The sequence below is a fragment of the Triticum urartu genome, chromosome 7A, assembly GCF_056163025.1.
Source record: "Triticum urartu cultivar PI428250 chromosome 7A, HENAU_Tu73, whole genome shotgun sequence".
NCBI lineage: Eukaryota > Viridiplantae > Streptophyta > Magnoliopsida > Poales > Poaceae > Triticum > Triticum urartu.
The window spans coordinates 615,662,742-615,689,143 of NC_141879.1; the positions used below are offsets into that span (position 1 = coordinate 615,662,742).

At 45.3% G+C, this 26,402-nt stretch overlaps 1 long non-coding RNA gene across 2 annotated transcripts; it reads left to right on the plus strand.

The window, feature by feature from the left end:
* The first annotated feature begins 470 nt into the window (after positions 1–470).
* LOC125525556 (uncharacterized) lies at positions 471–7,079 on the plus strand. Of its 2 annotated transcripts, XR_007291355.2 has the most exons (6): positions 477–749; positions 2,206–2,355; positions 3,479–3,564; positions 3,650–4,132; positions 5,096–5,257; positions 5,402–7,072. It is a non-coding gene; the product is annotated as an uncharacterized LOC125525556 (long non-coding RNA). The 2 variants fall into 2 exon arrangements; XR_007291354.2 differs by having other exon boundaries at positions 471–749; positions 2,206–3,564; positions 5,402–7,079.
* The last annotated feature ends 19,323 nt before the right edge of the window (positions 7,080–26,402 follow it).

The following is a 26,402-nucleotide window of genomic DNA, read 5'->3' on the forward strand; positions in this document are numbered from 1 at the left end:
CCAGAGACCAAGCGGCTCGTTTGAACGGTTCAGAGGTGTCATAGGTGAAGTTGCTGAAAGTGATAACGGTGTACTAGTCAGCCGTAACAGTTTCAGATACACCATGGTTGCCTGCAAAAAGTTTCAGATACATCATGGTTAATTGCTTGCTTCCTTTCCTAACTGCTACTTCAAGATCTGCACACACTTTGCAAGGCCAAACTGAAGAAAGGTTAGTCACATTTGATTATTACTACAGTATTATTTTTGGCTGCGCGCCTGATTAAAATCTAAGTGACGAATCCCACTTTATACATTACAAAAAAAGACACTGTATACTAAGATGACGCCGCATAAGTCTGCAGGTGTTTTCACCCTCTGCCTCCTCCTCTTACCGGCTCTCATCAGCGGCATGCAAAAGGGGAGAGGCGGCTGTAGCGACGTATCCCGGCCGGACCCGTGCGTGTTGGAGGCCTGGAAGGTGATCGGATCGGATCTAGAGTCCGTGGAGGAGACTTGCTCGGATACACAAACTTTGCACAGAGTTCCATTACGATTAATGGGTGGCCTTGCCGGACCCGGACACGGGCTCCCCATGAACCGCCCTCCTTTTGCCACATAAATAGGCTTCGAGCCCTCTACGGAAGCATCCAATCTCCCGGTCCTTCAATCTCGCCGCTCCACCACTCCGCCGGCCGCCCGTGCTCCATACGCCGTCGTACAATCTCGCCGTTCTACCAACATCGCCGGACCGCCGTGCTCCACCTGAGGTACGCCCGATCTCGTGCCAAGCTGAATTCTGTCCTGTCGATGCTGAGAAGTCATGATCTTTCATGTGTGTCTGCGCTCTGCAACCATAGCTGCCATCGTCATTACCTTGCACCTATACGGACAGTCTGCACTCTTTAGGCCTCATAGATTAGCCACAAAGTAGGCTATACACACACTGGAGAGTAGGAGTACTTCATAGTGGCGCCTGGTAGTTCCAATATCTGGAGAAAATACATGTCCAATCTTCTGCTTTGGACTCTGCTTGAGTTCACTTTTCCAAAGCTCGCTACGGTACTGGATACTGGAAGGCCAATTTGGCTAAAGGCAGAGAATAGTTCAAAAGAGAGGATATATGCCATGCTCTCTATTACCTGATCAGGTTTCGTCTTAAATTGTGGTGATTCTGTTCTATGCAATATTATTTGCTATGTTCTGGCATTGATTCTCTGTTATGGCTGACGCGTGTGTCAAGGCTAATAAGAACTATTTTTAGCCAATGGTAAATCTACTGAACAAGCTCCTGTCTTATCCCCATCGTCTGTCTTAAGGCTAATCTATTCATGGTTAGTTTTCCTTGCTGTACAAAGGTCATCGCTCATTCGCTCTTTTGTACTATATTCTTCTTCTCTTTCCTTTACAGTAAAACATAGACCATGCTTCCATTGTTGCAACTTGCAACTAGTTCCAGATTTGCTCGCGGGTGTCATTTGAGGTCAGAGTAAATATTTTGGTAGTGTGCCAACTATAGGCACACTCGGTCGAAATCCAAAAAATCCAGTAGCTTATGCAGCATATAATTAGCTTTTACATATTAATTAGTAGCTGATTTCTGTCAAAATGAATAGATGGACACCCTCTATTTACAATATTATTATAATTTTCTCCCTGTTTGATTGAACTCCATGCTGATTACACCTTCACACAATATAAGATATTGTTTGAGCAATCTGACTGTGGGATGTTCAGGTTGTTATTGCAGAAAATGAATGTCAGCGCTGACTTGACCATTGTTGTGGATTTTGATAACCGACCTTCAAAAAAAGCCAATTTTTCTGAATCGGATCTTTTGGAGCCATCACCTACGTCACCAACCATCTGACATTATCTCTGGTTTTTGAATGTTTTGAATTGATTGTTCTGGAACCAGATAGATGTTGATCCATTGCCATGACCTCCGTCACCAACCAGCTCGACATTACCTCCGGTTTCTGAATGTATGAATGAAAGAAAAGTTTAATCGATGATGATAAGTAACCAGATGAATATGAACAAATAAAAGTTGATGAAACATACGACTAGCTCCCACTAGATAATTGTTTGATTTATGATGTGTACTTTTGTATCTAGCATCCTCCTTTTTATTATTTAATATTATTATTTGTGTATGTGCACGGTTAATCCATATTTACACATGGATTTGTTCGATATTTTTTTAAATTATTTTACTTTTTGCAGATTATGCACTGACCAACTGTGATGTATGTGCTCATATATCAATAGAAACATCTTTTGGAAAAACAATTACATGTGAAGATAGATGAAATATCTGTCAAACAACATCAACTGGTGTGCGTGCTAGATGAAAAAGGGTGGCTAAACGATGATGTAAGTACCCTTTCTTACAAGAATGTCCAATTATTGATATCCATTAGTAATGTCTTTTTCAAAATCTTTTTATGTAATCAGTGCATATGTATGTTGTATAGACGACCAAGTACATGTTCAAAATGATAGTAAAGTATATTTTCAGAATCCTTTTGTTACCGCATCGTTAATACGTTATGTCAACCTTGGTATATATATGAAGATGGTACCTTTATGAAAAAGATTGTAAAAAACTATGGAAGCATGAAATCGTAACATCCATATCCTTTATTTTTCATGTTCTGGGTTTAATACATATTTATTAGTAATTTTACTAATTATTTTGATTATAGAATGAACTTCCAATAAATATGAACAACACACATTGCTATTTAACTGTTGGGAACGCAAAAAATTGTGAGATTACAGTACTTGACTCATTGTGTTGGGAGTTTGACCGAGATGATCTCACTATTACGGTTGGTTACTACATCACTATTACGGTTAGTTACTAATAGTGAGATCATCTCAGTCAAACTCGCAACACAATGAGTCGAGTACTTGAATCTCACACTTTTGCATTCACAACAGCTAAATACCAATGTGTGTTGTTCATATTTATTGGAAGTTCAATCTATAAATCAAGATCATCAGTAAATTATTATGAATAAAAGTGTATGAAACACAAAACATGAAAATTATGTATATGGATGTTACCATGTCATGCTTCACGTAGTTTTTGACAATCTCTGTCATAAATGTACCATGTTCATGTATTCCAAGGTTGCCATCATGCTTTAACGGTGCAGTAACAAAATGATTCTCAAAATATACTTTACTATCATTCTGGACATGTACTTGGTCTTGTATACAAAGTTTGACTAAATTTATATTAAAAAATATCAACATCGTCTACAATACTAAAGCTATATAGTACGAAAATTAATTTTCATCTAATGCATTTCGTATTGTAAATGTTGATGTCTTTTCATATAAAATTGGTCAAAATTTACTAAGTTTGACTTCAAACAAATTTCATATGCAAACTAAAAAGAAACAGAAGGAGTACCGATAATGAGAATAAATGATGATTTTAAAAGAAAAGAAAAGAATATAACCTAGCAGAGAACCTGTCTGGCCCCAGATCATCCAGAGTGTCGTCTTCGTGAACACCCACTGCTAGGTACTTCACAGATCCGCACACACCTTGCAAGGCCAAACTGAAGAAAGGTTAGTCACATTTGATTATTATTGTATTATTTTTGGCTGCGCACCTCATCAAAATCTAAGTGACGAATCCCACTTTACATTACAGAAAAGACACTGTGTGTACTAAGATGGCGCTGCATAAGTCTGCAGGTGTTCTCTGCTGTGGATCTACCACTCTTACAAAAATACTGACGGATCTTGCAGTAGAATTCAGCCACACGACAACAACACGGTTCAGCCACAAGCCCACAAGGAGAACTTCTGACTTCTGTGAGCATGAGGAGCAGGGGAGAGGCGGCTGTAGCGACATATCCCGGCCGGATCCATGCATGTTGGAGGCCGGGAAGGTGATCGGATCTAGAGTCCATGGAGGAGACTTGCTCGGACACACGACCTTGCCGTACACGGACTCCCCATGAACCGCCCTCCTCTGCCACATAAAAAGGCCTCGAGCCCTCCAGGAAGCATCCAGTCTCCCGGTCGTTCAATCTCGCCGCTCCACCAACTCTGCCGGCCGCCGTGCTCCATAAGCCGTCGTACAATCTTGCTGTTGCATTAACATCGCCGGACCACCAGTGCTCCACCTGAGGTACGCCTGATCTCACGCCAGGCTAAATTCGGTTCTGTCCTTTAGAAAAGGATATGTGATCTTTCCTGTGTGTCTGCACTCTGCAACCATATATATATATGTCATCATCATTACCGACTGGAGCTTCTGCAAGATCTTCTGCCTTGTATACTCTGAAAGTTTGCTTGAGTTAACTTTTCAAAGCTAGCTACGGTACTGGATGCTGGAAGGCCAATCTGGCATAAAGAGAGTGAATAATATATGCCATGTTCTCTATTACCTGATCAGGTTTCGGCTCAAATTGTGGTGCTTTTATTCTATGTAATTTTATTTTCTTGATGATGCTATGTTCTGGCATTCATTCTTAAGGCTAGTAATAACTATTTTAACCAATGGTAAATCTACTGAACAAACTCCTGTCTTGTACCCTTCCTTCTGTCTTAAGGCTAATCTATTCATGGTTAGTTTTCCTTCATGTACGAAGGTCATCTCTTTTTTGTGTATTTTTTTCTTCTCTTTCCTTTACAGTAAAACATAGACCATGCTCGCATTCTTGCAACTTGCAAGTAGTTCCAGATTTGTTCGTGGGTATCATTCGAGGTCAGAGTAAATATTTTGGCAGTGTGCCAACTTTAGGCACACTCGGTCGAAATCCAAAAATCCAGTAGCTTATGCAGCCTATAATTAGCTTTTACAGATTAGTAGCTGATTTCTGTCACAATGAATAGATGGACACCCACTATTTACAATATTATTACTATTTCTCCCTGTTTGATTGAACTCCATGCTGATTACACCTTTGCACAATATAAAATATTGTTTGAGTTTTGCAGAAAATGAATGACGGTGCTGACTTGACCATTGTTGTGGATTTTGATAACCGACCTTCAAAAAAAGCCAAATTTTTTGAATCGAATTTTTTGGAGCCATCACTTGCGTTATCTTTGGTTTCTGAATGTTTTGAATCGATTGTTCTGGAAACAGATTGATGTTGATCCATTGACATGACCTCCGCCATCAACCAACTCGACATTACCTCTGGTTTCTGAATGTATGAATGAAAGAAAATTTTATTCGATGATGATAAGCAATCAAAGGAATATGAACAAACAAAAGTTGATGAAACACACGACTACCTCCCACTAGGTAATTATTTGATTTATTACTTTTGTATCTTGCATCTTAAATGCCTTTTTGTTATTTCATATTATTTGTGTGTGTGCATGGTTAATCCATATTTACACATGGATTTATTCAATATATTTTTTCAAATTATTTTAATTTTTGCAGATTATGAAAAAAACAATTACTGGCGAAGATAGATGAAATGTCTGTCAAACAACATCAACTGGTGTGCCTGCTAGATGAAAAGGGGCAGCTAAACGAGTACCCTTACTTACAAGGAAAAGTTCAATTATTGATATCCATTAGTAATTTCAGCATGACATGGTAACATCCATATCCATAATTTTCATGTTCTGGGTCCAATATATATTTATTAGTAATTTTACCAATTATCTTGATTATAGAATGACCTTCCAATAAATATGAACAACACACATTGCTATTTAACTGTTGTGAACACAAAAAAATGTGAGATTACAATACTTGACTTATTGTGTTTGGAGTTTGACCGAGATGATCTCACTATTACGGCTGGTTACTACATCACTTCTGATCCTCTATATGAAATGTCATAAACTGATCCTTCGCTTATGTGTATTATTTCTGATCACATATTTCAGCTACATGGACTACATTATCAATTGGACATTTTTAAAAGTCATAACTTGATAAGCCACAACCGGAAAGACTTAGACGTTACTAAATGGAAGATCACAAAACAATTATGAAAGTCAATTCAAAAAGACAAGTATAAAGCATCACATATGTTCTATACTAATACAAGTAATATTGTGATATATCTAGGGTACTCAATTTTGTTTTAATTATACAGTTCACCTTGTGCACTACTAATTCAAAATGATTGCTCTAAAATATCGGTAGAATTGATTGATTTGATGTAGCTGCAAAGTTCACCTACTAACTCATCTAAGCTCATGTTAGAAAGAACATATATTAGTAATTGGTATTTATTTTCGACAAGTAATGTGTTTATTGCTTTTGATTTTTTGTATCATATGTACTTTCCAACATTTTAATTAACATCATTAGGATCTCCATCAATGTCATCGTCACTTTGTTCAATCATTGTAGTCGTGGCCGCGGTGTTTGTTTTCCAACATAATAGTATGCTCACTAACTTTATACCTAAAAAAGAAGTGATAATTTCCCGTGCAACACAAACAACTATTAGTATTTTTTTAAAACAACTCAAACAACTATTAGTATATTATTGAACATACAAGATTATTACACATGAATTATTACTTATATTGGCATAGAACATATGTGACACTTTATAACCTGTCTTTTTGAATTGGCTTTTGTAATTGTTCTGTAATCTTCCATTTAGTAACATTGAAGTCTTTCCAATTCTGGCTAATCAAGTTTTGACTTTTAAGAATGTCCAAATGATATTTTAGTCCTCGTAGCTGAAAAATAATTAATGATCAGAAACAATACACATAAGCGAAATTTCACATAATAAGGGATAATAAATGATGTAGTAACTATGAGATCATCTCAGTCAAACTCCTAACACAATGAGTCGAGTACTTGAATCTCACTCTTTTGCATTCACAACAGCTAAATACCAATGTGTGTTGTTCATGTTTATTGGAAGTTCAATTTATAATCAAGATAATCAGTTAAATTATGAATAAAAATGTATGAAAGACAAAACATGAAAATTATGTGTATGAATGTTAGAGCCTGTTCGGCAACAGTTCACTCCTCAAATTTCTCAACTCCTGTCCTTACTTCTCAGCTTCCAACCCTACTTGCATATTTTAGAATTTTGCAAAACGGCCCCCAACTCCAGCTCTTCTACGCGTGCGCATGAAGAAAGGGAATGAGGGCAAGTGGAGGCTATTGTTGGAAATATGAGCAAATTACTACGAGATTTAATCTGAATAAATAGGAAATAGCTCATGACAGCAATAGCAGAGATTAAACTAATCATGCGAACTAGTATAGTAGATGAACAGATCACATCTAGGGCACATACTAGAAACATGAATTCTACTACGATCTCGAACAGGAAGGATAGAATCACATACGGTGCAGCGGGAGCAGCACCGCCGGCGTTGACGTTGTCGCCCATGTCATCGAGGATGAGGTTGTCGAGATCGGGGAAGAAGTCGTCGTTCGCGAAGTCGTCGCTGCCAGCAGTCACGCGAGTGCGCTCCCCAAAAACCTGATCGCCCCTCTCCCGTACAGGATCACGAGAGGCGGGGTTCCGGAGGCCTGCTGTCCCTTCTCCCGGTGCACGCCGAAAGGAGGGATGGAGAAGACTTGCTTGGCGGCGCAATGATCTGGAACAGTGGTGAGAAACCATACGAAGCAGCGGCGGCTAGGGTAGATGTCTGCCTGACTATATAGTGTGGGCCGGGTAGGTCGTGGGAGTAAACCCCACGTCTGAGTCATCACGATCCAAAAGAATCGGAAACGGTTCAGTAATTAACGCGTCCGTTAATTATTAATTAATGACTCATTAATTTTTCCCGAGCAGCAAAAATATAGACAACGTGCATAGCTCTGTCCTCGGCTCGGCTCAATCCCGCAACCCGCGGTGCGTCGTGACGAGGCGTGGCGTGGCGAGGCGAGCGAGGAGGAGGAGCGCGCGTGTAGGTCTCCTCTTCTCATGCTCATACAAGTGGTAGAAGAGCTCACCTTATAAAGAGGTGCAACTCTCTCTCAACTTTCGGGGTGGGACTAAACTTTAGCCTCACTCACTCCACTCACATGTGTGCATGAATGGACCAAGAGAATTTCAGAATTTTAGTTGGGCTTTGGGCCAAAGGCCTACTAGCAAAATTCCAACAATCCCCCACAAAGTCTCATTGGCACATCTCATCATTTAGTTCCAAAACATTGTTTATATACCGGTGCTTAGTGGAGACTGTGAAGTTGAACTCCCACTTAGATATTTATGCTACACTAGATCACAACTTGAATAGTGGACTATGCCTTGAACTACAAGTTTTCTGCGAGACTAGTTTCACACAAATTCTTGACCGATACTGGGCTGCCGCAAGGCTTCCCCGCGGGTGGAGCGTATACGTCATACTCTAGGGCCTTTTCATGAATTTATTAGAGAACACCCAATTCTCATAGACTGCAACGTTAACAGTCAAATTCATATAGGTGTGTTCCTCAGAAGATGTTCTGCAGGACAACATCTCTGCTTACCCGAATAAGCCACTTGGAACACATTAAAATAAGTATCAACCTGCCATGCAGATCAGGAGAGTATTGCATCTTCATGGAGTGGGATAGGTAATATAGGGATACTCTCCTCCCAGCTGACCAACAACTTGTCTCCCACTTCTACTTCATGGGATCTCCGATCACATAGTGTGGGTTACCGCTATGGACAACTCATGCGGTGGGTCTGAGACCCATCTCCATCGATGCATTATCCATCACATTACGTGATAGACCCTTTGTGAAGGGATCTGCCAAATTTTTCGACGTTTGGATATAATCCAACGTAATAACTCCGGAGTTCCTCAATTTTTTGACAGATTTTAGTCTCCTCTTCACATGCCTTGAGGACTTCATATTGTCCTTTGAACTTTTTATTTTGACGATCACAGTTTGATTATCACAGTTCATCAGGATAGGGGGTATTGGTTTTTCCACCATAGGTAAGTCCATCAAGAGTTCAAAAGCCACTCTACTTCAACAGTGGCAGTGTCTAATGCTGTGAGTTCTGCTTCCATTGTTGACCTCGCTAAGATGGTCTGCTTGCAAGACTTCCAGGAAACAGTGCCACCATCAAGTGTGAAAACATAACCACTTGTGGCCTTAATCTCATCAGCATCAGATATCCAGTTTGAGTCACTATAACCCTCCAGTACCCTTGGATACCCGGTGTAGTGAATCCCATAGCTCGCGGTGCCTTTCAAATAGCGCATAACTCTCTCAAGCGCATGCCAATGATCATCTCCCGGTTTTGACACAAACCGAGTCAGCTTGCTCACAACAAAAGAGATGTCAGGCCTCGTGGCACTCGCCAAATACATAAGCGAGCCAATAATCTGAGAATACCTCAGTTGATCTCTAGCAATCCGTCGGTTCTTTCGAAGCAACACACTAGCATCATATGGAGTTGGAGAAGGCGTGCAGTCGCTATACCCAAAACGACTCAAGACCTTTTCCACATAGTGAGACTGAAGCAGTGTGATCCCACCATTCTCATCTCTCAACAGCTTGATGTTTAAGATAACATCAGCTACTCCTAGATCCTTCATCTCAAAACAGCAAGATAAGAAATCCTTTACCTCCTTGATTAAATCAAGTTTGGTTCCAAAGATCAGTATGTCGTCGACATACAGACAAAGAATAACTCCTTTGCCCCCACCATAGCGATAGTACACGCACTTGTCACCATCGTTTACTACAAAGCCGGCAGTAGTTAATGTTCTTTCGAACTTCTCATGCCACTCCTTAGGAGCTTGTTTAAGGCCATATAAAGACTTTAATAACTTGCACACCTTTCCTTCCTGACCAGGTACTACAAAACCATCTGGCTGATCCATGTAAATTTCCTTCAACTCTCCGTTGAGGAAAGCTGTCTTAACGTCCATTTGATGAACGAGAAGACCATGTGAGGCAGCCAGTGATAGTAGCACCCGAATTGTGGTCAGTCTAGCCACAGGTGAGTAAGTATCAAAACATTCTTCACCTTCTTTCTGGGTATAACCCTTGGCCACAAGCCATGCCTTGTACTTTTCAATCGTACCATCAAGTCTAAGCTTCTTCTTGAACACCCACTTACATCCTACAGGTTTGCACCCATAAGGACGGTCAGTGATCTCCCAGGTACCGTTAGCTAAGATGGAATCCATCTCGCTACGTACAGCTTCCTTCCAGTAGTCAGCATCAGGAGATGCATAGGCTTCTAAAATAGTCCTGGGTGTGTCATCCACGAGGTACACAATGAAATCATCACCAAAGGACTTTGCAGTCCTCTGTCTGTTACTCCTCACAGGAGTTCCATTGTCACCCTCAACAGGATTCTCAACATGTTCCGTCGCAATGGTGGGTTCAGGAATTACAGTGAATTCCTCACTAGATGGAGTAGGTATCTCCTGATTTGATGAACTCGACATATCCTTCATAGGAAATATGTCCTTAAAGAAAGTTGCATCATTCGAGTCCATAATCGTACCAACATGCATGTCGGATACCTCAGATTTTATTATCAAAAATCTATGGCCGATGCTATGAAAAGCATAGCCCAGAAGAACACAATCCACGGTTTTTGGTCCAAGCTTGCGCTTCTTGGGAATTGGTATATTGACTTTCACCAAACAACCCCAAGTATGTAGGTAAGAGAGTTTCAACCTTTTCCTTTCCCATTCCTCAAATGGAGTCATGGTCTTATGCTTTGTGGGAACTCGGTTTAGGACATGACATGCAGTCATTAGCGCCTCCCCCCACCATTCCTTGGATAGACCCGAAGTGTCTAACATGGTGTTACCCATATCAGTTAGAGTTCGGTTCTTTCTTTCGGCTACCCCATTTGACTAGGGTGAGTAGGGAGGCGTCCTCTCATGGATTATACCATGTTCCGCACAAAACAGATCAAATTAATTGGAAAAATACTCTCCAGCACGATCGAACCTAAGACGTTTAATTTTTCGATCAACTTGGTTCTCTGCCTCAGCTTTATAGTTTTTGAAGAAAGTCAAAGCCTCATCTTTTGATTTCAGAAGATACACATAAAAATATCTAGTGGAGTCATCAATCAACGTCATGAAGTATCTCTTTCCACCTTTTGTCAACACGCCATTCATCTCACAAAGATCAGAATGTATAAGCTCTAGTGGCGCCAAGTCTCTTGCCTCTGCAGTCTTATGGGACTTGCGAGGTTGCTTAGCTTGCACACATACTTGGCACTTAGAGCCTTTGACAGTAGAGATTTTCGGAATTAAATTCATATTGGCTAGCCGCTTCATGCAACCAAAGTTAATGTGACAAAGTCGTGAATGCCAAATATCAGACTCATTATTGAGGCAAACATTATTAATAACTTTAGTGCAAATATCTGACAAAGACAGGCGGAACAAGCCTCCGCTCTCATAGCCTTTTCCAACAAATTGTCCATACTTAATAATTACAACTTTATTGGATTCGAAAACCAACTTAAAACCATCTCGACATAAACGGGAACCACTAATGAGTTTTTTATTTATGGACGACACATGATGAACGTTCTTCAGACGCACAGTCTTCCCCAAAGTAAACTTCAGATCGACCATACCAACACCTCGAACGATGGCATGTGACCCGGTCCCCATCAGCACGGGTGAAGTCCCTGTTGCCTGGTAAGAAGAAAACATGGAGGCATCAGCACAAACATGTACATTGGCATCGGTGTCAATTAACCAATCAGGGGATTGGAATACTGAAAGGATGGTAGGAAAAATACCGTACCCTGATACCTTCATATCAATATCACCGATGACAACATTAGCGGACTTGCCGCTCTTCTCATGTTCGCGCTCCTCAAAGCGGTTAGGACACTTCGGAGCCCAGTGATTAGGATCACCACAGACATGGCAAAGTCCCTTCCCCTTCTTATGAGAATTCTTCTTGAAGTTGGTAGAATGTGATGGCTTGTTCTTTGTATCAAACTTGCCTTTGCCCTAAGTTTTATTCTTATTGTTTTTGAACTTGTTGGGCTGGGAGTTCTTCTTCTGTACCATGTGGGCACTAGAACCTCCCTCAACAACTCGATCACGTGTGTCCTTTGCTCTCGCCTTCTCTTCAACATCAAGAGTACCAATGAGATCCGCAACGGAAACTCCTGTCTCTTGTGTTTCAGGGAAGTAGCAAAATTGTTCCACGAAGGTGGAAGCTTGGCAATGATGCCTCCGACAACACACACTTGAAGTACTCAAGTTCTTTTGCGAGCGACTGTATCTCATGAGCCTGCTGTACAACAGGGCGCTCATCAGTCATCTTGTAGTCATAGAATTGCTCCATGACGTACAACTCGCTGTCGGTGTCCGAAGCACCAAACTTGGCCTCGAGCGCAGCCCACATGTCCTTGCCATTGTCAAACGACATATACGAATCCACAATGGAGTCATCAAGAACACTCAGAAGAGCGCCTTTAAAGAAGGTATCGATCTTCTCGAAAGCTTCCAGCTGTGCTTGATTAAGATCGCCCTCAGGCTTGCCCTTGGTGGCGTCATAGCAGCCCATGGTCTGAAACCAGTAGACTGCTCTCGTGCGCCACCTCTTATATTGCGCCCCCTTAAAGGCGGGCGGCTTCAGATGCGCAACCAAACCACTCAGAGTAAATTGCCTATAATTAGGTTTTTGGATTGTTGGAAATATGAGCAAATTACTATGAGATTTAATCCGAAAAATGGATATAGATCATGACAGCAATAGCAGAGATTAAACTAATCATGCGAACTAGCATAGTAGATGATCAGATCTCATCTAGGGCACATACTAGAAACATGAATTCTACCACGATCTCGAACATGAAGGATAGAATCACATACGGTGCAGCGGGAGCAGCACCGCCGGCGTTGACGTTGTCGCCCATGTCGTCGAGGATGAGGTTGTCGAGGTCGGGGAAGAAGTCGTTTTTCGCGAAGTTGTCGCTGCCAGCAGTTGCGCGAGTGCGCTCCCCAAAAACCTGATCGCCCCTCTCCCGTACAGGATCACGAGAGGCGGGGTTCCGGAGGCCTGCTGTCCCTTCTCCCAGTGCATGCCGAAAGGAGGGATGGAGAAGACTTGCTTGGTGGCGCAATGATCTGGAACGGTGGTGAGAAACCATACGAAGCAGCGGCGGCTAGGGTAGACGTCCGCCTGACTATATAGTGTGGGCCGGGTAGGTCGTGGGAGTAAACCCCACGTCCGAGTCGTCACGATCCAAAAGAATCAGAAACGGTCCAGTAATTAACGCGTCCGTTAATTATTAATTAATGACTCATTAATTTTTCCCGAGCAGCAAAAATATAGACAACGTGCGTAGTTCTGTCCTCGGCTCGGCTCAATCCCGCAACCCGCAGCGCGTCGTGATGAGGCGTGGCGTGGCGAGGCGAGCGAGGAGGAGGAGGAGCGCGCGTGTAGGTCTCCTCTTCTCATGCTCATACAAGTGGTAGAAGAGCTCACCTTATAAAGAGGTGCAACTCTCTCTCAACTTTCGGGGTGGGACTAAACTTTAGCCTCACTCACTCCACTCACATGTGTGCATGAATGGGCCAAGAGAATTTCAGAATTTTAGTTGGGCTTTGGGCCAAAGGCCTACTAGCAAAATTCCAACAATCCCCCACAAAGTCTCATTGGCACATCTCATCATTTAGTTCCAAAACATTGTTTATATACCGGTGCTTAGTGGAGACTGTGAAGTTGAACTTCCACTTAGAGATTTATGCTACACTAGATCACTACTTGAATAGTGGACTATGCCTTGAACTACAAGTTTTCTACGAGACTAGTTTCACACAAATTCTTGACCAATACTGGGCTGCCGCAAGGCTTCCCCGCGGGTGGAGCGTATACGTTATACTCCAGGGCCTTTTCATGAATTTATTAGAGAACACCCAATTCTCACACACTGCGACGTTAACAGTGAAATTCAGACAGGTGTGTTCCTCATCAGATGTTCTGCAGGACAACATCTCTGCTTACCCGAATAAGCCACTTGGAACACATTAAGATAAGTATCAACCTGCCATGCAGATCAGGAGAGTATTGCATCTTCATGGAGTGGGATAGGTAATATAGGGATACTCTCCTCCCGGCTGACCAACAACTTGTCTCCCACTTCTACTTCACGGGATCTCCGATCACATAGAGTGGGTTACCACTATGGACAACTCACGCGGAGGGTCTCAGACCCATCTCCATCGATGCATTATCTATCACATTACGTGATAGACCCTTTGTGAAGGGATCTGCCAAATTTTTTGATGTTTGGATATAATCCAACGTAATAACTCCGGAGTTCCTCAATTTTCTGACAGATTTCAGTCTCCTCTTCACATGCCTTGAGGACTTCATATTGTCCTTTGAACTGTTTATTTTGACGATCATAGTTTGATTATCAAAGTTCATCAGGATAGGGGGTATTGGTTTTTCCACCATAGGTAAGTCCATCAAGAGTTCACGAAGCCACTCTACTTCAGAAGTGGCAGTGTCTAATGCTGTGAGTTCTGCTTCCATAGTTGACCTCGTTAAGATGGTCTGCTTGCAAGACTTCCAGGAAACAGCGCCACCACCAAGTGTGAAAACATAACCACTTGTGGCCTTAATCTCATCATCATCAGATATCTAGTTTGAGTCACTATAACCCTCTAGTACCCTTGGATACCCGGTGTAGTGAATCCCATAGCTCGCGATGCTTTTCAAATAGCACATAACTCTCTCAAGCGCATGCCAATGATCATCTCCCGGTTTTGACACAAACCGAGTCAGCTTGCTCACAGCAAAAGATATGTCAGGCCTCGTGGCACTCGCCAAATACATAAGCGAGCCAATAATCTGAGAATACCTCAGTTGATCTCTAGCAATCCGTCGGTTCTTTCGAAGCAACACACTAGCATCATATGGAGTTGGAGAAGGCGTGCAGTCGCTATACCCAAAACGACTCAAGACCTTTTCCACATAGTGAGACTGAAGCAGGAGGAGGAGGAGGAGGAGCGCGCGTGTAGGTCTCGTCTTCTCATGCTCATACAAGTGGTAGAAGAACTCACCTTATAAAGAGGTGCAGCTCTCTCTCAACTTTCGGGGTGGGACTAAACTTTAGCACTCACTCACTCCACTCACAAGAGAATTTCAGAATTTTAGTTGGGCTTTGGGCCAAAGGCCTACTAGCAAAATTCCAACAATCCCCCACAAAGTCTCATTGGCACATCTCATCATTTAGTTCCAAAACATTGTTTATATACCGGTGCTTAGTGGAGACTGTGAAGTTGAACTTCCACTTAGAGATTTATGCTACACTAGATCACAACTTGAATAGTGGACTATGCCTTGAACTACAAGTTTTCTGCGAGACTAGTTTCACACAAATTCTTGACCGATACTAGGCTGCCGCAAGGCTTCCCCGCGGGTGGAGCATATACGTCATACTCCAGGGCCTTTTCATGAATTTATTAGAGAACACCCAATTCTCACAGACTGCGACGTTAACAGTCAAATTCATATAGGTGTGTTCCTCAGAAGATGTTCTGCAGGACAACATCTCTGCGTACCCGAATAAGCCACTTGGAACACATTAAAATAAGTATCAACCTGCCATAGAGATCAGGAGAGTATTGCATCTTCATGGAGTGGGATAGGTAATATAGGGATACTCTCCTCCCAGCTGACCAACAACTTTCTCCCACTTCTACTTCACGGGATCTCCGATCACATAGAGTGGGTTACCATTATGGACAACTCATGCGGTGGGTCTCAGACCCATCTCCATCGATGCATTATCTATCACATTACGTGATAGACCCTTTGTGAAGGGATCTGCCAAATTTTTCGATGTTTGGATATAATCCAACGTAATAACTCCGGATTTCCTCAATTTTCTGACAGATTTCAGTCTCCTCTTCACATGCCTTGAGGACTTCATATTGTCCTTTAAATTGTTAATTTTGACGATCACAGTTTGATTATCACAGTTCATCAGGATAGGGGGTATTGGTTTTTCCACCATAGGTAAGTCCATCAAGAGTTCACGAAGCCACTCTGCTTCAACAGTGGCAGTGTCTAATGCTGTGAGTTCTGCTTCCATAGTTGACCTCGTTAAGATGGTCTGCTTGCAAGACTTCCAGGAAACAGCGCCACCACCAAGTGTGAAAACATAACCACTTGTGGCCTTAATCTCATCAGCATCAGATATCCAGTTTGAGTCACTATAACCCTCCAGTGCCCTTGCATACCTGGTGTAGTGAATACCATAGCTTGCGGCGCCTTTCAAATAGCACATAACTCTCTCAAGCGCATACCAATGATCATCTCCCGGTTTTGACACAAACTGACTCAGGTTGCTCACAGCAAAAGAGATGTCAGGCCTCGTGGCACTCGCCAAATACATAAGCGAGCCAATAATCTGAGAATGCCTCAATTGATCTCTAGCAATCCGTCGGTTCTTTCGAAGAAACACACTAGCATCATATGGAGTTGGAGAAGGCATGCAGTCGCTATACCCAAAATGACTCAAGACCTTTTCCACATAGAGAGATTGAAGCAGTGTGATCCCACCATTCTCATCTCTCAACAGCTTGATGTTTAAGATAACATCCTCTACTCCTAGATCCTTCATCTCAAAACAGCGAGATAAGAAATCCTTAACCTCCTTGATTAAATCAAGTTTGGTTCCAAAGATCAGTATGTCGTCGACATACAGACAAAGAATAACTCCTTCACCCCCACCATAGCGATAGTACACGCACTTGTCACCATCGTTTACTACAAAGCCGGCCGCAGTTAACGTTCTTTTGAACTTCTCATGCCACTCCTTAGGAGCTTGTTTAAGGCCATATAAAGACTTTAATAACTTGCACACCTTTCCTCCCTGACCAGGTACTACAAAACCATCTGGCTGATCCATGTAAATTTCCTCCTTCAACTCTCCATCGAGGAAAGCTGTCTTAACGTCCATTTGATGAACGAGAAGACCATGGGAGGCAGCCCGTGATAGTAGCACCCGAATTGTGGTCAGTCTAGCCAGGGGTGAGTAAGTATCAAAGAAGTCTTCACCTTCTTTCTGGGTATAACCCTTGGCCACAAGCCGTGCCTTGTACTTTTCAATCGTACCATCAGGTCTAAGCTTCTTCTTGAACACCCACTTACATCCTACAGGTTTGCACCCATAAGGACGGTTAGTGATCTCCCAGGTACCGTTAGCTAAGATGGAATCCATCTCGCTACGTACAGCTTCCTTCCAGTAGTCAGCATCAGGAGATGCATAGGCTTCTGAAATAGTCCTGGGTGTGTCATCCACGAGGTACACAATGAAATCATCACCAAAGGACTTTGCAGTCCTCTGTCTCTTACTCCTCACAGGAGTTCCATTGTCACCCTCAACAGGATTCTCAATGTGTTCCATCGCAATGGTGGGTTCAGGAATTACAGTGAATTCCTCACTAGATGGAGTAGGTATCTCCTGATTTGATGAACTCGGCATATCCTTCATAGGAAATATGTCCTCAAAGAAAGTTGCATCATTCGACTCCATAATCGTACCAACATGCATGTCGGATACCTCAGATTTTATTATCAAAAATCTATAGCCGATGCTATGAAAAGCATAGCCTAGAAGAACACAATCCATGGTTTTTGGTCCAAGCTTGCGATTCTTGGGAATTGGTATATTGACTTTCGCAAAACAACCCCAAGTATGTAGGTAAGAGAGTTTCAACCTTTTCCTTTGCCATTCCTCAAATGGAGTCATGGTCTTATGCTTTGTGGGAACTCGGTTTAGGACATGACACGCAGTCATTAGTCCTCCCCCCACCATTCCTTGGATAGACCCAAAGTGTCTAACATGGTGTTAACCATATCAGTTAGAGTTCGGTTCTTTCTTTTGGCTACCCCATTTGACTGGGGTGAGTAGGGAGGCATCCTCTCATGGATTATACCATGTTCCGCACAAAACAGATCAAATTCATTGGAAAAATACTCTCCACCATGATCGGACCTAAGCCGTTTAATTTTTCGATCAAGTTGGTTCTCTGCCTCAGCTTTATAGTTTTTGAAGAAAGTCAAAGCCTCATCTTTTGATTTCAGAAGACACATAACAATATCTAGTGGAGTCATAAATCAACATCGTGAAGTATCTCTTTCCACCTTTTGTCAACACGCCATTCATCTCACAAAGATCAGAATGTATAAGCTCTAGTGGCGCCAAGTCTCTTGCCTCTGCAGTCTTATGGGACTTGCGAGGTTGCTTAGCTTGCACACATACTTGGCACATAGTGTCATGGGAACGATTCCGACAATAAGAGAGGGGTAGGATAAAGGAGCATGATCTATCGAGATGCATATGGGTGACACGGTAGTTTTAGCGAGTTCGGGCCTCTCGCGGTGGAGATAACAACCCTACGTCTCGTGCTCCGGAGAGGCTTTGTTTTATCTTAGTATGTATCCGGAGATTACAATGAGAGGAGAATGGATCCCCGTAGTCCTGAGACTAATGGTGAAAAAGAGAGAGATGGAAGAAGAGCCCCCTCGTCTAGTGGTGGGGGTGGCTTATATAGAGTGTGCCACCCCCACCTCCTATGTTACAAAGTGGGGCATGAATGCCATAATACCAGCCCACTACCAAGCCCTCACTATGAGAATGATGACGACTGCTTTGCTGCTTACTGGTCTTCGTATATCCGAGAGAGTCGTACGGTCGAGTGGTGAACTGTCATCTGAGTAGATGGTATATATGCTGCTTGGTCGAGTGGATGGTATGCTGCTTGGTCGAGTGGATAGTATGCCTGTATGTAATTTATCTGGACCCACATGTTGTGTGGACCCCATGCTTTATGATATTTCGACCCTTCGTGGGCCTACCTATTATGTGTATCCCCAACATTAGCCCCCGAATCGATTGCGATTTTGCAGAACGAGTTTGTGAAAGACACAATTTGGTCCGAGTGATTACGGAAATACTCGGTACTTGTCATCGTGCTTTCAGACAACCAAGGTTTGAACAAAATCTCAATGGATTCCGGCACTACGCTTCCCGACTGATCTGGGGGTAAGTGCCCGCGAGGAGCAACTTGGTGACATTTGTTCATCTCTCGGAAGAGGTTAACTCGTGATCAAAGTATGGGTGTGTCATTAAATCCGGGCAACAGGATTGACGCATGGATTGTTCTCTCGGAGAGATGCCATTCTTTATCCTGGGGGAACGTCAATATGAGTCGGTTCTGGATCCTAACGTGTGACGCTTTGGGTCCTAGAAGAAGGCTCAGAACAGGTCCAACGGAGGAGCGTTAAACTCACCTTATAGGATTTTTTTGGAGTGATTTGGAGCTGGTCCTGCATCGAGTAACTGATTACTCGGAATTTCTTCATGCCTGGAACGTGTATTTTTTTGTTGTTTGGCCGTCACTCGGACCGGGCGGACCATTCCGAGTGGATACCATTCCAGTGGGGGCACGCTGAGTGCACCCACTGGGTGTAGTCCCCAAGACTGTCGTCGACTGCGGGCAGTCGGCGGGAGTCTTAGAGCCTGTCCTTTTTTGTTGTTGTTCATCACTCGGACTGGTCAGGCTGTACCGAGTGGAGATTACTCCAGTGGGGGCACGCTGAGTGCACCCACTAGGTGTAGTCCCCGAGACCGCCGTCGACTGCGGGCAGTCGGCGGGGGTCTGAGAGAACTAAAAAACTTCTTAGCAGGTACTGATCGAACTTGTTCTTCTCCGACTCGGAGGTCGAATAATTCTGGAGCTGGTTTTACATCGAGCAAAATGTTTCGTTCTGAGTTCTCTTCCAGTGGGGGCACGCTGAGTGCACCCACTGGGTGTAGTCCCCGAGCCTCTGTCGGACTAGATGATTCTGGCAAAGGGTTTAAGTCTCCCGGTGAACCTCCATGCAGTCGGCACGGTAAATATCTTTGTTTGAAATTGAGTCAATCTGGTGCATCTTCAGGCGCTTGACATGGTAAGCTCAGCCTGGAGCTAAGTCAGTCGGACTGATCTTTGTGCACTCGGCATGGAAAAAATTCAGCCTGGAACTCGGTCAAGCAGGTGAATCTTTGTGCTCTCAGCACGGTGAATGAGTTCGGCTTTGAAACTGACGACTGTAGAAAAAAGCTGGACACTCTAGGGAGTAATCGTTCCAGTAGTACTTCTTATATTGACCGTTGGATTTTGCGTGAAAGGGGTATTTGTTCGAGTGGACGTGCTTCCCAACTGATCGGGGTATGTTGACTACAAGGAAAAACTTGGTGGCACTCGTATGTCTCCCGGAGGAGATAGACTAGTGGACTGACATGGTCGTGCGATGAAACCCGAGTGGCGAGGCTAATGTGTGGGCTGAGTCTCCGGAGAGATGCCACTCATTATCCCGGGGGAACACCAACACATGCCATCTCTGAATCCAAGTTTGTGAAACTGACGCCTTGGAGCCTAGGATAAGGGCCAAGTGTATCCATAAAGGAGCGTCGTTTTCACCCTTTTGCAGTCCTGAAGCTGACTTCAAGAAATGATTTGGGCGATCGTCCGAGTGGACAGTACTACCCTTATAGATTTTCGGCGGAACGAGCATGTATGGTCAGAAAGATATTCCTGATGCGATCAATGGGTTGATCGAATGGGCATAACCTCTGAGGGCAGCATGGCCGACGGCTGTGCGTAGCCCCCGAGTGATGCTCGAAAGAGGTAAGCTTGCTACAGAGTGTGATATGAGGTTTGATCATATGAGTAACTTAGTCATTCCTGTGCTGGGGGTGTAGAGGTAAAGACATGTCCAAATGATGGTGACGTGCGAGGTGGCCGAGGGGCGATGATGTGTACAACCGAGTGACGACGCGTGGGCGGTCGAGTGGTGAAGATGTGCACAACCGAGTGGCGATGCGTGGAGCGGCCGAATCATGATGTGCGAGGTGGCCGAGTGAAGGACTACGTGTCCAGCCAAGTGGTGACGCGCGGGGCGGCCATGTGGTGAAGGCATGCACAACCGAGAGGCGACGCGTAGAGCGGCCAAGTGGTGAAGACGTGCACAACCAAGTGGCGACGTGCGGGATGGCTGAGTGAGGATGCGCGAGGTGGCCAAGTGAAGGACTACGTGTCCAGCCAAGTGGTTACGCGCGGAGTGGCCGAGTGACGACGCGCGACCTGGCCAAGTGACGATGCGCGGGGCAGCCGAGCGAAAGATTGCGTGTCCAGCCAAGTGGCTGAAATGGTCTTCGAAGGAGTTAGCCAGATGCTTTCGAAGCTAATGTAGCGATGAGGTTGATGTAGTGTGGTTGCGACGCAACAAGACCGGCGTGACAACTGAGTTTGAGTAGGAATGAAGATGGCACGCACAGCGTCTGGGTGATTATAAAGCCTGTCAAAGTGGCGGATCGAATGCACTTGTTGAAGTGAAGGATCTAACTGGTGATGAAGCACTCGACCACTCAGGAGAGTGTCATTCCAAATGAATTGTAGCTCCCGAGTGTGGCATAGCTCCCGAGCGTACTATAGGCTTCGACAACGGACATGTCGAAATACGGGAAATATAGTTCTGAATGGATAATTTGTAATTCATCGAGTCGGACTCGCGTAAAGATGAGGAGAAGCTTCTGAGTGATGCTTGAAAGAGGCAAACTCGCAAAGGGGTGAAGTGTGAAGTTTAATTGTAAAAGGGACTTATCTATCTCATGCCTGGCGGGGTCTATATCATTGGTACGATGAAGAGGATTCCACAGAGGGGTTGCTGGATGTGTTTGAAGTCAACAGAGCGACAAGGCCGGTGTTGTGGTGTGCTAGGATTGGTACGGTGACCGAGTCCGAGCAGCGATGAAGTTGGCGCATAGGGCCGTCGAGTGATCGCGTAACTTGTGTAAAAATGGCACAAGCCAACGAAATAATTTCTCGAGGAAATTTGATATGTGCTGAAATGATTTGTGTGAATAACACCCATAGACACCCGCTGGGAGTGCAAGGGGCTTGCTGCTTAACCAGCAAGAGTCTGAAAGAGCGAAGGGTCCGTTCGAACTTGTCGAAGCGACGGATCCGACTGAACTCATTGGAATACTGGCTCAAATAAAATGGAATTGTAGTGTTTCAACTGAGTTGCAGCCCCGGAGGACCGATGCAAACTCGAAATGAAGAGCGACACATGGTGTTCGTGAATGATGTATGCGAAAAAATGGAAGCTGGACTCGTGAGTCACATAACCAGTACTAAGCAAGTATGTGAAAATAAGCAGCCGAGCATAGAGGTACACTTGGTGGCGTGGCCTCCGAGTGAACGTGATGTGTGAATTACGGGACACTCGGGAAGACAGAAATAACAAGATGTAAAATGACTTAGCTGTCTGACGGCGCGCGAGTGGCCGAGTGGTGACAAGGTGATGGTGACAGTCGACCTTCATCTCGGTGTCCTTGCGGATAGGGATGGAGCGCACATTATACTTGTGATGCAGCTCCTTGAGTTAGAGGTTTGCTCTTGTCTCAGTCGGATTTTGGCTACTTAGGTGAGTCATTGGACTGTAGCTAAGCCTCCGAGTGGGAGGCTTGCTCTCCACTCGGTAGGATTTCCAACACTTAGGCGAGCATTGGACTGCAGCTAAGCCCCCGAGTGGGAGGTTTGCTCTCCACTCAGTAGGATGTTTTTCAAACTTAGGCAAGTACTGGACTGCAGCTAAGCCCCCGAGTGAGAGGCTTGCTCACCACTCGGTAGGATTTTTTCAAACTTAGGCGAGTACTGGACTGCAGCTAAGCCCCCGAGTGGGAGGTTTGCTCTTCACTCGGTAGGATTTTTTCAAACTTAGGCGAGTACTGGACTGCAGCTAAGCCCCCGAGTGGGAGATTTGCTCTCCACTCGATAGGATTTTTTCAAACTTAGGCGAGTACTGGACTACAGCTAAGCCCCCGAGTGAGAGGTTTGCTCTTCACTCGGTAGGATTTTTTCAAACTTAGGCGAGTACCGGACTGCAGCTAAGCCCCCGAGTGGGAGGTTTGCTCTCCACTCGGTAGGATTTTTTCAAACTTAGGCGAGTACTGGACTGCAGCTAAGCCCCCGAGTGGGAGGTTTGCTCTCCACTCGGTAGGATTTTTTCAAACTTAGGCGAGTACTGGACTGCAGCTAAGCCCTCGAGTGAGAGGCTGACTCATCACTCGGTAGGATTTCTTGAACTTAGGCGAAACAGATTCGCAGCTAAGTCACCCACTGGGGGATTTTGGTTACAAGTATAAGCAACAAAAATTATTTCAGAAAAAACTGTTAAAATCTGTGTGGTGATGAGGTGACCAACCGATGGCGACGCGCGGGGCGGCCGAGTGGTGATGAGGTGACCAACCGATGGCGACGCGGGGGCGGTCGAGTGGTGATGAGGTAACCAACCGATGGCGACGCGCGGGGCGGCCGAGTGGTGATGAGGTGACCAACCGAGTGCGACGCGCGGGGCGGCCGAGTGGTTATAAGGCGACCAACCGATGGCGACGCGCGGGGCGGCCGAGTGGTTATGAGGTGACCAACCGACGCGACGCGCGGGGCGGCCGAGTGGTTATAAGGCGACCAACCGATGGCGACGTGTGGGGCGGCCGAGTGGTTATGAGGTGACCAACCGAGTGGCGACGCGCGGGGCAGCCGAGTGGTGATGAGGTGACCAACCGATGGCGACGCGCGGGGCGGCCGAGTGGTTATAAGGCGACCAACCGATGGCGACGCGCGGGGCGTCCGAGTGGTTATGAGGTGACCAACCGAGTGGTGACGCACGGGGCGGCCGAGTGGTGATGAGGTGACCAACCGATGGCGACGCGCGGGGCGGCCGAGTGGTTATGAGGTGACCAACCGATGGCGACGCGCGGGGCGGCCGAGTGGTTATGAGGTGACCAACCGAGTGGCGATGCGCGGGGCGGCCGAGTGATGATGAGGTGACCAACCGATGGCGACGCGTGAGGCAGCCGAGTGGTTATGAGGTGACCAACCGATGGCGACGCGCGGGGCGGCCGAGTGGTTATGAGGTGACCAATCGTGTGGCGACGCGCGGGGCAGCCGAGTGGTGATGAGGTGACCAACCGATGGCGACGCGCGGGGCGGCCGAGTGGTTATGAGGTGACCAACCGATGGCGACGCGCGGGGCGGCCGAGTGGTTATGAAGTGACCAACCGAGTGGCGATGCGCGGGGCGGCCGAGTGGTGATGAGGTGACCAACCGATGGCGACGCGCGGGGCGGCCAAGTGGTTATGAGGTGACCAACCGACGGCGACGCGCGGGGCGGCCGAGTGGTTATGAGGTGACCAACCGTGTGGGGACGCGCGGGGCGGCCAAGTGAAGTAGACGTGTGGCTCGGAGTGATGATGCGCGGGGCGTCCGAGTGATGTAGACGCGTGGCGCGGAGTGATGATGCGCCGGGCGTCCGAGTGAAGTAGGTGCGTCCCGCAGAGTAACGATGTCCGGGGCGTCCGAGTGACGTAGACGCGTTTCGCGGAGTGGTGACGCAAGCGTCCCGCGAAGTGGCGACACGCGGGACGTCCAAATGAAGTAAACGCGTCATGCGAAGTGACGACGCGCAGTGCGTCTAAGTTGAGGAAGTTGATGATGACGTGAGCAGCTTCGTGGCCGTGTGCAGGGTGGCCGAGAGGCGGCGTGTGGGCGACTGAGCGCTAGTGATCCTGTTCGGTCCGAGTGAGCTAACCCATCCGAGTGGCCATGTCGACTGAAGGGAGTTGCTGTCGAGTGGATGATGCCGGAGGGAGAAACTGCTGAGCATGGCAACTTGGCCAACTCCTGGTCGCCACCCAGTGTCGGGTTTGTGCCTCCAAAGCAGGAGACGCAGTCGTGAGCGAGGGCAGAGTCAACTTCCGGTTGCGGCGGTGTGGTGTTGACTCCTTCGTGCAGGCTATCGGCGAGTGCTTGGCGTCAAACGGAGGAACCGCCGGAGCGTTGTGCCGGAGACCATTGGTCGCGGGGATTCGCCAACGCCTGCCGCTTTAGACCTCTCCCAGTGCATTGGTGCTAAAGTGAGGTGCTAAGTGCATTAAAATGCTTAGCAACTAATGTCCTCAATGCATTGGTGCTTAGGTTTTGTAGTTAAGCCTCCTCTATTTAATTGTTTAGTAATAAAACTTCTTCATGTATTGGTTGGTAGTCTTTTTGTCTAGATCCACGTGCTTAACATTGGTTCTTATTGGGGTCATCATAATGCTCTCTCTCCTCTTTAAATGCTTTGCCATATCATATAGAGATGAAAGAAGAGCCCCCTCGTCTAGTGGTGGGGGGTGGCTTATATAGAGTGCGCCACCCCCACCTCCTATGTTACAAAGTGGGGCATTAATGCCATCTATCTATCTATCTATCTATATCTATATCTATCTATATCTATATCTATCTATCTATCTATATCTATCTATACCTATACTAATTTTAGACTTCCTAGAAATTCCTACGTAAATTAGATTTTACGAGCCGTTAATCCGGTGGGACCGAATTATAACGGTGTAGATCGACTCATGAGTTCCATTGTAAAAAACAATCTCAACTGCAAAAAAAAACCCTAAAAAAGACAATCTCGGGAAAACTAATCTCAGGTATACATCCCTCTCTCACGTCTCTCTCTAGAAATCTCTCATGACTCCTAAAAAACAGAAAAACAATCTGTATCCATCTCTCTCACGTCTCTCTCTAAAAACAATATGTATCCATCTCTCTCACATCTCTCTCTACAATGACCCCTCCTTCATGTGCATCCAAAAAAATTCTATCAAAATCGCTCCACTCCCAATCCCCCACGACTTCTACTCTAAAAAACACTGCCGTGACTCCTCTCCTCCATCTAGATTTCGAGAACGGTCGTGCTCTTCTCTGCTTATCATAGGCGACACTCCTTGAGTGCTTTTGTGGGAGCCTCGCTAATGGTGACGAGGGCAGAATCTTTTTTTAAGGAAATCTCAAGACATCGTCTCATCTGCAGGTCCATCAGATCGTCCAGGCGGCGGTGACGGGCGAGTAATACATGCTATCTCCTCTGCTTATCATAGGCGACGCTCCTCGAGTGCTTTTGTGCATGCCTCGCTAATGATGACGAGGGCAGAATCTTTTTTTAAGGAAACCTCAAGACATCGTCTCATCTGCAGGTCCATCAGATCGTTCTTATTAAGACATCCAGGCGGTGGCGACGGGCGAGTAACACATGCTACACTGCTACGTCGCACGATGCACAGGTGCGCCAGAGCAGATTTTTTTTGTTCAGTGTGAATCAACTAGATGTGCAGATGAGTGTTGTTACACGTCATTGCAAAGCATGACAATCTTGCTCCGCCACCGCCTCGACTCGCCTCTCCTTGTGTCTCTCTCGATCCCCTTGCTAGCCACATTATAGGATTCAAAGCATGGCACTACTCCAGTTAATCCAATCTTTGTGTCTTCTAATCTTTGTCCGTTTGATACAGCAGGACTTTTAGGTTTGGCTGTCTGCCCCTAGCGCCTCTAGACAGGATCGTAGGTAAGCAAAGATCAATAGCTACAACTAAGAATTTCGGTCTAGACGGATTGAA